We start from the raw sequence: 15,610 nt of genomic DNA on the forward strand, positions 1-15,610 counted from the left end.
ACGGTATCTCGCTGCGGCCAGGATGCGGAGTTGAGTCGGCACTGGGGGGATCCGGGAAGGACGAAGGGGCGGCGGCCAACAGTCGCAGCTCGTCGCCGCTGTCACCCAGACGGGAAGCTGCGCCCCGGCCGAGTCAGACTCGGTCGGTGCGGCCCGCTGCGGCCAGCTGGAGAGTGAGCTACGTGCCTGTACCGTGCTCCCGACGAACCGTCCCGGGGGGCTGGTGACGTCGCGCGATCGGCGCTTGATGCTGCGACCGGGAGGGAAGCTGCGCCCCGTCCGAGTCAGACTCGGTCGTTGCGGCCCACCCGAGCCCGCACGCCTCACGCGGAGGGGTCATACGCCCCGGCGGCCACGATAGACGTCCTCCCGCTTCGCGGTGGTCGGGAGGGCTTAGCGGATAGGTGCAGATGCGGGGGCGGCTTCCCGAGATAGCCGTCCCTAGGTTAGGCGAGGGTTTGAGAAACATCTTTCGCGGTAGACCGGCGCGGCCGGCGGACGCCCACGTGGCGTGCCGCGAGTCGGATCGCGCGCTCGGCCTCCGTTGATGGCCGCTAGGTGCGTGCGTGGAATCGGGGCGTCTCGGTCTCGCTGCCGTACGGCTCGCGCTAGGCCTGCGGGGGCGGCGTCGGAGCGCGCGCTCGCGCGGCGGCCGTAGCGCTAGAGGGCGACCCGCAAGTGGGGAGGAACCGTCCACCCAACGCCGGCGCTAGCCGGGGCCGGTGGGGGCCCTACCAAGGCGGGTCATGGTCGCATGTCGGTCGGTCCGGCCTCTGTTTACCGAGGCGGCCGGCACCTCCATCTGCCTTGGATGCCCCGAATCCGCAGACTTTCCTCCGGCCTCAGCTTAACGAGACGGCCGTTGCCTCCATCCTTGGATGTTAACATTCGCAGAGTTTCAGCTCCGGGCTAGGGCGGGTGAAGTCGTCTCGAACCACGTGCCTGAAGGCCGCCTCGCGCCGGATGCAGGCCCCGCTCTGTCGTGCGGTGTGACCGTCCAACGCGGGCATCGCTAGATTAGCCGTGGCCACGATCCTTCCACACCGCGAGCCTTTCGCCCTCGGCCGCTCAGTTCGCGGGCCGCTGATCCCGCTCCATCTCTCCGGCCTGTGTTTAAGGAGGCGGCCGCTCCTCCTTCCTTGGATGGACCATTCGCATATTTTTCGCCCGGCCTGTGTTTAAGGAGGCGGCCGGTAACTCCCTTTCTTGGATGAGACCCAACATTCGCATATTTTTCGCCCGGCCTGTGTTTAAGGAGGCGGCCGGTCCTCCCATTCTGCCAGTGTTCCTTGGACTTTGAATATTTCAAAGTCTTTCCGCCCAACATTCGCATATTTTTCGCCCGGCCTGTGTTTAAGGAGGCGGCCGGTCCTCCCATTCTGCCAGTGTTCCTTGGACTTTGAAAATTTCAAAGTCTTTCCGCTCCGGGCTAGGGCGGGTGAGGTCGTCTCGAACCACGTGCCTGAAGGCCGCCTCGCGCCAGATGCGGCCCCGCTCTGTCGTGCGGTGTGACCGTCCAACGCGGGCATCGCTAGATTAGCCGTGGCCACGATCCTTCCACACCGCGAGCCTTTCGCCCTCGGCCGGTGTCGGTCAACGTGTGGGTGGGGGGGAAGGACGGCTGCCGGGAGCAGACAGCCGTCCCCGGGTGGGGTGTACAGTCCTTCCACCGCGGCCGCCGGGAGCAGACGGCCGTCGAGCGATTCTGCCATTGTTCCTAGGACTTTGTACATTTTAAAGACCCTCCGCGCGGGCCGCTGATCCCGCTCGGTCGCTCCGGCCTGTGTTTAAGGAGGCGGCCGGTCCTCCCATTCTGCCAGTGTTCCTTGGACTTTGAATATTTCAAAGTCTTTTCGCTCCGGGCTAGGGCGGGTGAGGTCGTCTCGAACCACGTGCCTGAAGGCCGCCTCGCGCCGGATGCAGGCCCCGCTCTGTCGTGCGGTGTGACCGTCCAACGCGGGCATCGCTAGATTAGCCGTGGCCACGATCCTTCCACACCGCGAGCCTTTCGCCCTCGGCCGGTGTCGGTCAACGTGTGGGGTGGGGGGGAAGGACGGCTGCCGGGAGCAGACAGCCGTCCCCGGGTGGGGTGTACAGTCCCTTCACCGCGGCCGCCGGGAGCAGACGGCCGTCGAGCGATTCTGCCATTGTCCCTAGGACTTTGTACATTTCAAAGACCCTGCGCGCGGGCCGCTGATCCCGCTCGGTCGCTCCGGCCTGTGTTTAAGGAGGCGGCCGGTCCTCCCATTCTGCCAGTGTTCCTTGGACTTTGAAAAGTCTTTCCGCTCCGGGCTAGGGCGGGTGAGGTCGTCTCGAACCACGTGCCTGAAGGCCGCCTCGCGCCGGATGCAGGCCCCGCTCTGTCGTGCGGTGTGACCGTCCAACGCGGGCATCGCTAGATTAGCCGTGGCCACGATCCTTCCACACCGCGAGCCTTTCGCCCTCGGCTGATGTTCAACCAACGTGTGGGGAGGGGGTTATGGACGGCTGCCGGGAGCAGACAGCCGTCCCCGGGAGGGGAGACTTCACGGCGGCCGCCGGGAGCAGACGGCCGTCGAGAGATTCTGCCAGTGTTCCTTGGACTTTGACTATTTCAAAGTCTTTCCGCTCCGGGCTAGGGCGGGTGAGGTCGTCTCGAACCACGTGCCTGAAGGCCGCCTCGCGCCGGATGCAGGCCCCGCTCTGTCGTGCGGTGTGACCGTCCGACGCGGGCATCGCTAGATTAGCCGTGGCCACGATCCTTCCACACCGCGAGCCTTTCGCCCTCGGCCGGTGTTCGCTCAACGCGCGGGCCGCTGATCCCGCTCCATCTCTCCGGCCTGTGTTTAAGGAGGCGGCCGGTCCTCCCATTCTGCCAGTGTTCCTTGGACTTTGAAAATTTCAAAGTCTTTCCGCTCCGGGCTAGGGCGGGTGAGGTCGTCTCGAGCCACGTGCCTGAAGGCCGCCTCGCGCCGGATGCAGGCCCCGCTCTGTCGTGCGGTGTGACCGTCCAACGCGGGCATCGCTAGATTAGCCGTGGCCACGATCCTTCCACACCGCGAGCCTTTCGCCCTCGGCTGGTGTTCGTCCAACGTGTGGGGAGGGGGTTAAGGACGGCTGCCGGGAGCAGACAGCCGTCCCCGGGAGGGGAGACTTCACGGCGGCCGCCGGGAGCAGACGGCCGTCGAGAGATTCTGCCAGCGTTCCTTGTACTTTGAATATTTCACAGCCGTGCTCGCACTTAGGAAATTTTCGAGCGCTGTGGCACTTAGACATTTTTCGTCAAGCGTGGCACTTAGAAATTTTTCGTCAAGAGAGGCACTTAGACATTTTTCGTCAAGAGTGACACTTAGAAAATTTTTCACTCTCTTTGTGCCTTCCAGGGTGCTGTGCAACCCTGCGTGTTGTGTTCCCACCGAGCAAGGGGCGCTGCTGGCGGCCATGACCAAGCGCTCGGCACCGGGCCCTTTCATTTTGTGGGGTAAATTATGCGCCCCCCATGCTCGTTCTGACTATATTTTGCGAAAGGGCGGTAAATCGTTGATGAGTACGCTGACTAGGGGGACCATTTAGCGTACTCTGGCGCACCTGAAGACCAAAGTTGGTACTGCACCCTCCCCCTGGTACCCCAGCCCCTGGTACCTAAAGAGGGAGAGGCCGAATTTTCGCTTTTTGGGGCCGACCGAGGGAACCAGCCGAGGCGGACACTTTTCGGCTCAAGAGCCGTTGGCACTTAGAAAAAATTCGCACAAGTTGGCAGGGCTACCAGGGGAAGAGGCCGAATTTTCGCTTTTGAAGGCCGACCGCGGGAACCAGCCGAGGCGGACACTTTTCGGCTCAAGAGCCGTTGGCACTTAGAAAATATTTGCCAAACTTGGCTTGACTTCCAGGAGAAGAGGCCGAATTTTCACTTTTGGTGGCCGACCTGGGGAACCAGCCGAGGCGGACACTTTTCGGCTCAAGAGCCGTTGGCACTTAGAAAATATTTGCCAAACTTGGCTTGACTTCCAGGAGAAGAGGCCGAATTTTCACTTTTGGTGGCCGTTATGGGGAACCAGCCGAGGCGGACACTTTTCGGCTCAAGAGCCGTTGGCACTTAGAAAATATTTGCCAAACATGGCTTGACTTCCAGGAGAAGAGGCCGAATTTTCACTTTTGGTGGCCGTTATGGGGAACCAGCCGAGGCGGACACTTTACGCTGGTTGAGTCGTTGGCACTTAGAAAATATTTGCCAAACTTGGCTTGACTTCCAGGAGAAGAGGCCGAATTTTCACTTTTGGTGGCCGACCTGGGGAACCAGCCGAGGCGGACACTTTACGCTGGTTGAGTCGTTGGCACTTAGAAAATATCTGCCAAACTTGGCTTGACTTCCAGGAGAAGAGGCCGAATTTTCACTTTTGGTGACCGACCTGGGGAACCAGCCGAGGCGGACACTTTACGCTGGTTGAGTCGTTGGCACTTAGAAAATATTTGCCAAACTTGGCTTGACTTCCAGGAGAAGAGGCCGAATTTTCACTTTTGGTGGCCGACCTGGGGAACCAGCCGAGGCGGACACTTTACGCTGGTTGAGTCGTTGGCACTTAGAAAATATTCGCCAAACTTGGCAAGACTTCCAGGAGAAGAGGCCGAATTTTCACTTTTGGTGGCCGACCTGGGGAACCAGCCGAGGCGGACACTTTACGCTGGTTGAGTCGTTGGCACTTAGAAAATATTTGCCAAACTTGGCTTGACTTCCAGGAGAAGAGGCCGAATTTTCACTTTTCATGGCCGTTATGGGGAACCAGCCGAGGCGGACACTTTGCGCTGGTTGAGTCGTTGGCACTTAGAAAATATTTGCCAAACTTGGCTTGACTTCCAGGAGAAGAGGCCGAATTTTCACTTTTGGTGGCCGTTATGGGGAACCAGCCGAGGCGGACACTTTAGGCTGGTTGAGTCGTTGGCACTCAGAAAATATTCGCCAAACTTGGCCAGACTTCCAGGAGAAGAGGCCGAATTTTCACTTTTGGTGACCGACCTGGGGAACCAGCCGAGGCGGACACTTTACGCTGGTTGAGTCGTTGGCACTTAGAAAATATTTGCCAAACTTGGCTTGACTTCCAGGAGAAGAGGCCGAATTTTCACTTTTGGTGGCCGACCTGGGGAACCAGCCGAGGCGGACACTTTACGCTGGTTGAGTCGTTGGCACTTAGAAAATATTCGCCAAACTTGGCAAGACTTCCAGGAGAAGAGGCCGAATTTTCACTTTTGGTGGCCGACCTGGGGAACCAGCCGAGGCGGACACTTTACGCTGGTTGAGTCGTTGGCACTTAGAAAATATTTGCCAAACTTGGCTTGACTTCCAGGAGAAGAGGCCGAATTTTCACTTTTCATGGCCGTTATGGGGAACCAGCCGAGGCGGACACTTTGCGCTGGTTGAGTCGTTGGCACTTAGAAAATATTTGCCAAACTTGGCTTGACTTCCAGGAGAAGAGGCCGAATTTTCACTTTTGGTGGCCGTTATGGGGAACCAGCCGAGGCGGACACTTTAGGCTGGTTGAGTCGTTGGCACTCAGAAAATATTCGCCAAACTTGGCCAGACTTCCAGGAGAAGAGGCCGAATTTTCACTTGTGGTACCCGACCTGGGGAACCAGCCGAGGCGGACACTTTAGGCTGGTTGAGTCGTTGGCACTTAGAAAATATTCGCCAAACTTGGCCAGACTTCCAGGAGAAGAGGCCGAATTTTCACTTGTTCTGGCCGTTATGGGGAACCAGCCGAGGCGGACACTTTACGCTGGTTGAGTCGTTGGCACTTAGAAAATATTCGCCAAACTTGGCCAGACTTCCAGGAGAAGAGGCCGAATTTTCACTTGTTCTGGCCGTTATGGGGAACCAGCCGAGGCGGACACTTTACGGCTGTTGAGTCGTTGGCACTTAGAAAATATTCGCCAAACTTGGCCAGACTTCCAGGAGAAGAGGCCGAATTTTCACTTGTTCTGGCCGACCTGGGGAACCAGACGAGGCGGACACATCACCCCGCAAGTGACGTTGGCACTTTGAAAATATTCGCCAAACTTGGCCAGACTTCCAGGAGAAGAGGCCGAATTTTCACTTGTTCTGGCCGACCTGGGGAACCAGACGAGGCGGACACATCACCCCGCAAGTGCCGTTGGCACTTTGAAAATATTCGCCAAACTTGGCCAGACTTCCAGGAGAAGAGGCCGAATTTTCACTTGTTCTGGCCGACCTGGGGAACCAGACGAGGCGGACACATCACCCCGCAAGTGCCGTTGGCACTTAGAAAATATTCGCCAAACTTGGCCGGACTTCCAGGAGAAGAGGCCGAATTTTCACTTTTTCTGGCCGACCTGGGGAACCAGACGAGGCGGACACATCACCCCGCAAGTGCCGTTGGCACTTTGAAAATATTCGAAACTTCCATCAAACACACATCGGCTTTTTCGCCGTCGCTGTCCGGCCTGGGCACCATCGTGGCTCGGACAGTTCGTGTGCCAGCTTCCGTTGGCACTTAGAACATTTTTCAAAATAAAAATAAACAGTCCTGCACATACGTGCCGACTATATTTTGCGAAAGGGGAGTAAACCGATGAGTACACTAACTAGGGGGACCAACAGACCGTAGTGGTCTCCCCTGGTACCTAAATGCATACCCCTGGTACCTCAGCGACTACCCCTGGTACCTAAATGCGTTCCCCTGGTACCTCAGAGAGGCCGAATTATTACATTCCGTGGCCGAACTAGGGAACCGGACGAGGCGGACACTTTTCCGGGAGAGACCCGATGGCACTTAGAAAATATTCGCCAAAGTTCGTCGGACTTCCAGAGCAAGAGGCCGAATTTTCACATTATGTGGCCGAACTAGGGAACCGGACGAGGCGGACACTTTTCCGGGAGAGACCCGATGGCACTTAGAAAATATTCGCTCAAGTTGGCAGGACTTCCAGAGCAAGAGGCCGAATTTTCACATTATGTGGCCGAACTAGGGAACCGGCCGAGTCGGACACTTTTCCGGGAGAGACCCGATGGCACTTAGAAAATATTCGCTCAAGTTGGCAGGACTTCCAGAGCAAGAGGCCGAATTTTCACATTATGTGGCCGAACTAGGGAACCGGACGAGTCGGACACTTTTCCGGGAGAGACCCGATGGCACTTAGAAAATATTCGCTCAAGTTGGCAGGACTTCCAGAGCAAGAGGCCGAATTTTCACTTTTTCTGGCCGACTCGGGGAACCAGCCGAGTCGGACACTTTTCCGGGCAAGACCCGATGGCACTTAGAAAATATTCGCTCAAGTTGGCAGGACTTCCAGGCGAAGAGGCCGAATTTTCACTTTTTCTGGCCGACTCGGGGAACCAGCCGAGTCGGACACTTTTCCGGGCAAGACCCGATGGCACTTAGAAAATATTCGCTCAAGTTGGCAGGACTTCCAGAGCAAGAGGCCGAATTTTCACATTATGTGGCCGAACTAGGGAACCAGCCGAGTCGGACACTTTTCCGGGCAAGACCCGATGGCACTTAGAAAATATTCGCTCAAGTTGGCAGGACTTCCAGAGCAAGAGGCCGAATTTTCACATTCCGTGGCCGAACTAGGGAACCGGACGAGGCGGACACTTTTCCGGGAGAGACCCGATGGCACTTAGAAAATATTCGCTCAAGTTGGCAGGACTTCCAGAGCAAGAGGCCGAATTTTCGCTCGTTCTGGCCGACTCGGGGAACCAGCCGAGTCGGACACTTTTCCGGGCAAGACCCGATGGCACTTAGAAAATATTCGCTCAAGTTGGCAGGACTTCCAGGCGAAGAGGCTGAATTTTCACTTTTTCTGGCCGACTCGGGGAACCAGCCGAGTCGGACACTTTTCCGGGCAAGACCCGATGGCACTTAGAAAATATTCGCTCAAGTTGGCAGGACTTCCAGAGCAAGAGGCCGAATTTTCGCTCGTTCGGGCCGACTCGGGGAACCAGCCGAGTCGGACACTTTTCCGGGCAAGACCCGATGGCACTTAGAAAATATTCGCTCAAGTTGGCAGGACTTCCAGGCGAAGAGGCTGAATTTTCACTTTTTCTGGCCGACTCGGGGAACCAGCCGAGTCGGACACTTTTCCGGGCAAGACCCGATGGCACTTAGAAAATATTCGCTCAAGTTGGCAGGACTTCCAGAGCAAGAGGCCGAATTTTCGCTCGTTCGGGCCGACTCGGGGAACCAGCCGAGTCGGACACTTTTCCGGGCAAGACCCGATGGCACTTAGAAAATATTCGCTCAAGTTGGCAGGACTTCCAGAGCAAGAGGCCGAATTTTCACATTATGTGGCCGAACTAGGGAACCAGCCGAGTCGGACACTTTTCCGGGCAAGACCCGATGGCACTTAGAAAATATTCGCTCAAGTTGGCAGGACTTCCAGAGCAAGAGGCCGAATTTTCGCTCGTTCGGGCCGACTCGGGGAACCAGACGAGTCGGACACTTTTCCGGGCAAGACCCGATGGCACTTAGAAAATATTCGCTCAAGTTGGCAGGACTTCCAGAGCAAGAGGCCGAATTTTCACATTATGTGGCCGAACTAGGGAACCGGACGGGTCGGACACTTTTCCGGGCAAGAGCCGATGGCACTTAGAAAATATTCGCTCAAGTTGGCAGGACTTCCAGAGCAAGAGGCCGAATTTTCGCTCGTTCGGGCCGACTCGGGGAACCAGCCGAGTCGGACACTTTTCCGGGCAAGACCCGATGGCACTTAGAAAATATTCGCTCAAGTTGGCAGGACTTCCAGAGCAAGAGGCCGAATTTTCGCTCGTTCGGGCCGACTCGGGGAACCAGCCGAGTCGGACACTTTTCCGGGCAAGACCCGATGGCACTTAGAAAATATTCGCTCAAGTTGGCAGGACTTCCAGAGCAAGAGGCCGAATTTTCGCTCGTTCGGGCCGACTCGGGGAACCAGCCGAGTCGGACACTTTTCCGGGCAAGACCCGATGGCACTTAGAAAATATTCGCTCAAGTTGGCAGGACTTCCAGGCGAAGAGGCCGAATTTTCGCTCGTTCGGGCCGACTCGGGGAACCAGCCGAGTCGGACACTTTTCCGGGCAAGACCCGATGGCACTTAGAAAATATTCGCTCAAGTTGGCAGGACTTCCAGAGCGAGAGGCCGAATTTTCGCTCGTTCGGGACGACTCGGGGAACCAGCCGAGTCGGACACTTTTCCGGGCAAGACCCGATGGCACTTAGAAAATATTCGCTCAAGTTGGCAGGACTTCCAGAGCAAGAGGCCGAATTTTCGCTCGTTCGGGCCGACTCGGGGAACCAGCCGAGTCGGACACTTTTCCGGGCAAGACCCGATGGCACTTAGAAAATATTCGCTCAAGTTGGCAGGACTTCCAGGCGAAGAGGCCGAATTTTCGCTCGTTCGGGCCGACTCGGGGAACCAGCCGAGTCGGACACTTTTCCGGGCAAGACCCGATGGCACTTAGAAAATATTCGCTCAAGTTGGCAGGACTTCCAGAGCGAGAGGCCGAATTTTCGCTCGTTCGGGACGACTCGGGGAACCAGCCGAGTCGGACACTTTTCCGGGCAAGACCCGATGGCACTTAGAAAATATTCGCTCAAGTTGGCAGGACTTCCAGAGCAAGAGGCCGAATTTTCACATTATGTGGCCGAACTAGGGAACCAGCCGAGTCGGACACTTTTCCGGGCAAGACCCGATGGCACTTAGAAAATATTCGCTCAAGTTGGCAGGACTTCCAGAGCAAGAGGCCGAATTTTCGCTCGTTCGGGCCGACTCGGGGAACCAGCCGAGTCGGACACTTTTCCGGGCAAGACCCGATGGCACTTAGAAAATATTCGCTCAAGTTGGCAGGACTTCCAGAGCAAGAGGCCGAATTTTCGCTCGTTCGGGCCGACTCGGGGAACCAGCCGAGTCGGACACTTTTCCGGGCAAGACCCGATGGCACTTAGAAAATATTCGCTCAAGTTGGCAGGACTTCCAGAGCAAGAGGCCGAATTTTCACATTATGTGGCCGAACTAGGGAACCGGCCGAGTCGGACACTTTTCCGGGCAAGACCCGATGGCACTTAGAAAATATTCGCTCAAGTTGGCAGGACTTCCAGAGCAAGAGGCCGAATTTTCGCTCGTTCGGGCCGACTCGGGGAACCAGCCGAGTCGGACACTTTTCCGGGCAAGACCCGATGGCACTTAGAAAATATTCGCTCAAGTTGGCAGGACTTCCAGAGCAAGAGGCCGAATTTTCACATTCCGTGGCCGACTCGGGGAACCAGCCGAGTCGGACACTTTTCCGGGCAAGACCCGATGGCACTTAGAAAATATTCGCTCAAGTTGGCAGGACTTCCAGAGCAAGAGGCCGAATTTTCGCTCGTTCGGGCCGACTCGGGGAACCAGCCGAGTCGGACACTTTTCCGGGCAAGACCCGATGGCACTTAGAAAATATTCGCTCAAGTTGGCAGGACTTCCAGAGCAAGAGGCCGAATTTTCACATTATGTGGCCGAACTAGGGAACCGGACGGGTCGGACACTTTTCCGGGCAAGAGCCGATGGCACTTAGAAAATATTCGCTCAAGTTGGCAGGACTTCCAGAGCAAGAGGCCGAATTTTCGCTCGTTCGGGCCGACTCGGGGAACCAGCCGAGTCGGACACTTTTCCGGGCAAGACCCGATGGCACTTAGAAAATATTCGCTCAAGTTGGCAGGACTTCCAGAGCAAGAGGCCGAATTTTCGCTCGTTCGGGCCGACTCGGGGAACCAGCCGAGTCGGACACTTTTCCGGGCAAGACCCGATGGCACTTAGAAAATATTCGCTCAAGTTGGCAGGACTTCCAGAGCAAGAGGCCGAATTTTCACTCGTTCGGGCCGACTCGGGGAACCAGCCGAGTCGGACACGTTACGGCCGAACACCCGTTGGCACTTAGAAAATATTCGCCAAAGTTCGTCGGACTTCCAGAGCAAGAGGCCGAATTTTCGCTCGTTCGGGCCGACTCGGGGAACCAGCCGAGTCGGACACTTTTCCGGGCAAGCCCCGATGGCACTTAGAAAATATTCGCTCAAGTTGGCAGGACTTCCAGAGCAAGAGGCCGAATTTTCGCTCGTTCGGGCCGACTCGGGGAACCAGCCGAGTCGGACACTTTTCCGGGCAAGACCCGATGGCACTTAGAAAATATTCGCTCAAGTTGGCAGGACTTCCAGAGCAAGAGGCCGAATTTTCGCTCGTTCGGGCCGACTCGGGGAACCAGCCGAGTCGGACACTTTTCCGGGCAAGACCCGATGGCACTTAGAAAATATTCGCTCAAGTTGGCAGGACTTCCAGGCGAAGAGGCCGAATTTTCGCTCGTTCGGGCCGACTCGGGGAACCAGCCGAGTCGGACACTTTTCCGGGCAAGACCCGATGGCACTTAGAAAATATTCGCTCAAGTTGGCAGGACTTCCAGAGCAAGAGGCCGAATTTTCACTCGTTCGGGCCGACTCGGGGAACCAGCCGAGTCGGACACGTTACGGCCGAACACCCGTTGGCACTTAGAAAATATTCGCCAAAGTTCGTCGGACTTCCAGAGCAAGAGGCCGAATTTTCGCTCGTTCGGGCCGACTCGGGGAACCAGCCGAGTCGGACACTTTTCCGGGCAAGCCCCGATGGCACTTAGAAAATATTCGCTCAAGTTGGCAGGACTTCCAGAGCAAGAGGCCGAATTTTCGCTCGTTCGGGCCGACTCGGGGAACCAGCCGAGTCGGACACTTTTCCGGGCAAGACCCGATGGCACTTAGAAAATATTCGCTCAAGTTGGCGGGACTTCCAGAGCGAGAGGCCGAATTTTCGCTCGTTCGGGCCGACTCGGGGAACCAGCCGAGTCGGACACTTTTCCGGGCAAGACCCGATGGCACTTAGAAAATATTCGCTCAAGTTGGCAGGACTTCCAGAGCAAGAGGCCGAATTTTCGCTCGTTCGGGCCGACTCGGGGAACCAGCCGAGTCGGACACGTTACGGCCGAACAGCCGTTGGCACTTTGAAAATATTCGCTCAAGTTGGCAGGACTTCCAGAGCAAGAGGCCGAATTTTCACTCGTTCGGGCCGACTCGGGGAACCAGCCGAGTCGGACACGTTACGGCCGAACAGCCGTTGGCACTTTGAAAATATTCGCTCAAGTTGGCAGGACTTCCAGAGCAAGAGGCCGAATTTTCACTCGTTCGGGCCGACTCGGGGAACCAGCCGAGTCGGACACGTTACGGCCGAACACCCGTTGGCACTTAGAAAATATTCGCTCAAGTTGGCAGATCTTCCAGAGCAAGAGGCCGAATTTTCGCTCGTTCGGGCCGACCGGAGGAACCAGCCGAGTCGGACACATTACGGTGTAACACCCGTTGGCACTTAGAAAATATTCGCCAAAGTTCGTTGGACCTCCAGGCGAAGAGGCCGAATTTTCGCTCCTTCGGGCCGACTCGGGGAACCAGCCGAGTCGGACACATTACGGCCGAACACCCGTTGGCACTTAGAAAATATTCGCCCAAGTCGGCCGGACTTCCAGGCGAAGAGGCCGAATTTTCGCTCGTTCGGGCCGACCGGAGGAACCAGCCGAGTCGGACACATTACGGTGTAACACCCGTTGGCACTTAGAAAATATTCGCCAAAGTTCGTCGGACCTCCAGAGCAAGAGGCCGAATTTTCACTTTTTCTGGCCGACCGGAGGAACCAGCCGCGTCGGACACATTACGGTGTAACACCCGTTGGCACTTAGAAAATATTCGCCAAAGTTCGTCGGACCTCCAGAGCGAGAGGCCGAATTTTCACTTTTTCTGGCCGACCGGAGAACCAGCCGAGGCGGACACATCGCGCCGCTTTTGCCGTTGGCATATTCGAAACTTCCAGAATCGGCTTTTTCGCCGTCGCTGTCCGGCCTGGGCACCATCGTGGCTCGGACACGTCGTGTGCCAGCGTCCGCTGGCACTTAGAAAATTTTTCAAAATAAAAATAAACAGTCCTGCACATACGTGCCCACTATATTTTGCGAAAGGGGAGTAAACCGTCGATGAGTACGCTGACTAGTGGGACCAACCATCGCGCTCTGGCGCACCTGAAGACCAAAGTTGGTACTGCACCCTACCCCTGGTACCCAAACGGGGTAGAGGCCGATTTTTCGCTTTTGGCGGCCGACCTAGGGAACCAGAAGAGGCGGACACTTTTCCGAGCAAGTGCCGATGGCACTTCCAGAGCGAGAGGCCGAATAATCGTAATTTGTGGCCGACTTGGGAACCAGCGAATGCGGATAGGAAGTGGAGCGGGTCCCGCCGGCTGGTCCGCGGGCCAATTGCGGTCCCGCGAGTTAGCGATCGCGGTCCGGAATTCTAGCCGACTTGGGAACCAGCGAAGGCGGATAGGAAGTCAAGCGGGTCCCGCTGGCTGGTCCGCGGGCCATTTAGGGTCCCGCGAGTTAGCGATCGCGGTCCGGAATTCTAGCCGACTTGGGAACCAGCGAAGGCGGATAGGAAGTGGAGCGGGTCCCGCCGGCTGGTCCGCGGGCCAATTGCGGTCCCGCGAGTTAGCGATCGCGGTCCGGAATTCTAGCCGACTTGGGAACCAGCGAAGGCGGATAGGAAGTCAAGCGGGTCCCGCTGGCTGGTCCGCGGGCCATTTAGGGTCCCGCGAGTTAGCGATCGCGGTCCGGAATTCTAGCCGACTTGGGAACCAGCGAAGGCGGATGGGAAGTCAAGTGGGTCCCGCCGGCTGGTCCGCGGGCCAATTGCGGTCCCGCGAGTTAGCGATCGCGGTCCGGAATTCTAGCCGACTTGGGAACCAGCGAAGGCGGATGGGTGGTCACCGAGGTCCCGCCGGCTGGTCCGCGGGCCATTTAGGGTCCCGCGAGTTACCGGTCGCGGCCCGGAATTCTAGCCGACTTGGGAACCAGCGAAGGCGGATAGGAAGTCAAGTGGGTCCCGCCGGCTGGTCCGCGGGCCATTTAGGGTCCCGCGAGTTAGCGATCGCGGTCCGGAATTCTAGCCGACTTGGGAACCAGCGAAGGCGGATGGGTGGTCACCGAGGTCCCGCCGGCTGGTCCGCGGGCCATTTAGGGTCCCGCGAGTTACCGATCGCGGTCCGGAATTCTAGCCGGCCAGGGACCACCGCAAGGCGGATGGGTGGTCACCGAGGTCCCGCCGGCTGGTCCGCGGGCCATTTAGGGTCCCGCGAGTTACCGATCGCGGTCCGGAATTCTAGCCGGCCGGGGACCACCGCGAGGCGGATGGGTCTTCACCGAGGTCCCGCCGGCTGGTCCGCGGGCCATTTAGGGTCCCGCGAGTTACCGATCGCGGCCCGGAATTCTAGCCGGCCGGGGACCACCGCGAGGCGGATGGGTCTTCACCGAGGTCCCGCCGGCTGGTCCGCGGGCCATTTAGGGTCCCGCGAGGTACCGATCGCGGTCCGGAATTCTACCCGGCCGGGGACCACCGCGAGGCGGATGGGTCTTCACCGAGGTCCCGCCGGCTGGTCCGCGGGCCATTTAGGGTCCCGCGAGGTACCGATCGCGGTCCGGAATTCTACCCGGCCGGGGACCACCGCGAGGCGGATGGGTCTTCACCGAGGTCCCGCCGGCTGGTCCGCGGGCCATTTAGGGTCCCGCGAATTAGCGATCGCGGTCCGGAATTCTAGCCGGCCAGGGACCACCGCGAGGCGGATGGGTGGTCACCGAGGTCCCGCCGGATGGTCCGCGGGCCATTTAGGGTCCCGCGAATTACCGATCGCGGTCCGGAATTCTAGCCGGCCAGGGACCACCGCGAGGCGGATGGGTGGTCACCGAGGTCCCGCCGGCTGGTCCGCGGGCCATTTAGGGTCCCGCGAGTTTGCGATCGCGGTCCGGAATTCTAGCCGGCCAGGGACCACCGCGAGGCGGATGGGTGGTCACCGAGGTCCCGCCGGCTGGTCCGCGGGCCATTTAGGGTCCCGCGAATTAGCGATCGCGGTCCGGAATTCTAGCCGGCCGGGGACCACCGCGAGGCGGATGGGTGGTCACCGACGTCCCGCCGGCTGGTCCGCGGGCCATTTAGGGTCCCGCGAGTTAGCGATCGCGGTCCGGAATTCTAGCCGGCCCGGAGCCACCCAGAGGCCGTGCACACGCGCCGGGTGGCCGGAAATACCTCCAGCCGAGCGGACATGCACTTTATAAGCACCTTGGACGAGATGGCTGAGCCTTACTCGACTTCCAGCACTTCTAAGCGTTCTCCACGGCCCGCTGTGCTTCCAGAAGACCTCCAGCCGGTCCTCATGGTGCTTTCCTCCTCACTCTCCCAGCCGAACGAGGCTTCCAGAGCCCCGGTTAAGCATTTTACGCGGCCCGCCGAGCCTCCACAGCACTTCCAGCCGGTTCTCCGGCTGCTTTCCTCCTCACTCTATAAGTCGACCCAGGCTTCCAGCACCCCGGCTAAACGTTTTACGCGGCCCGCTGAGCTTCCAGAGCACCGGCTAAGCGTTTTACGCGGCCCGCTGAGCTTCCACAGCACCTCCAGCCGGATCTCCGGGTGCTCCCATCCTCACTGTTTAAGCCGAACGAGGCTTCCAGAGCCCCGGCTAAGCGTTTTACGCGGCCCGCTGAGCTTCCGGAGCACCTCCAGCCGGTTCCACGGGTGCTTTCCTCCTCATTCTTGACGCCCGAGGAGGC

Source organism: Syngnathus floridae, unplaced genomic scaffold (genome assembly GCF_059516105.1).
Source record: "Syngnathus floridae isolate MCC-2025c unplaced genomic scaffold, RoL_Sflo_1.0 HiC_scaffold_291, whole genome shotgun sequence".
In the NCBI taxonomy this organism is placed as follows: domain Eukaryota; kingdom Metazoa; phylum Chordata; class Actinopteri; order Syngnathiformes; family Syngnathidae; genus Syngnathus; species Syngnathus floridae.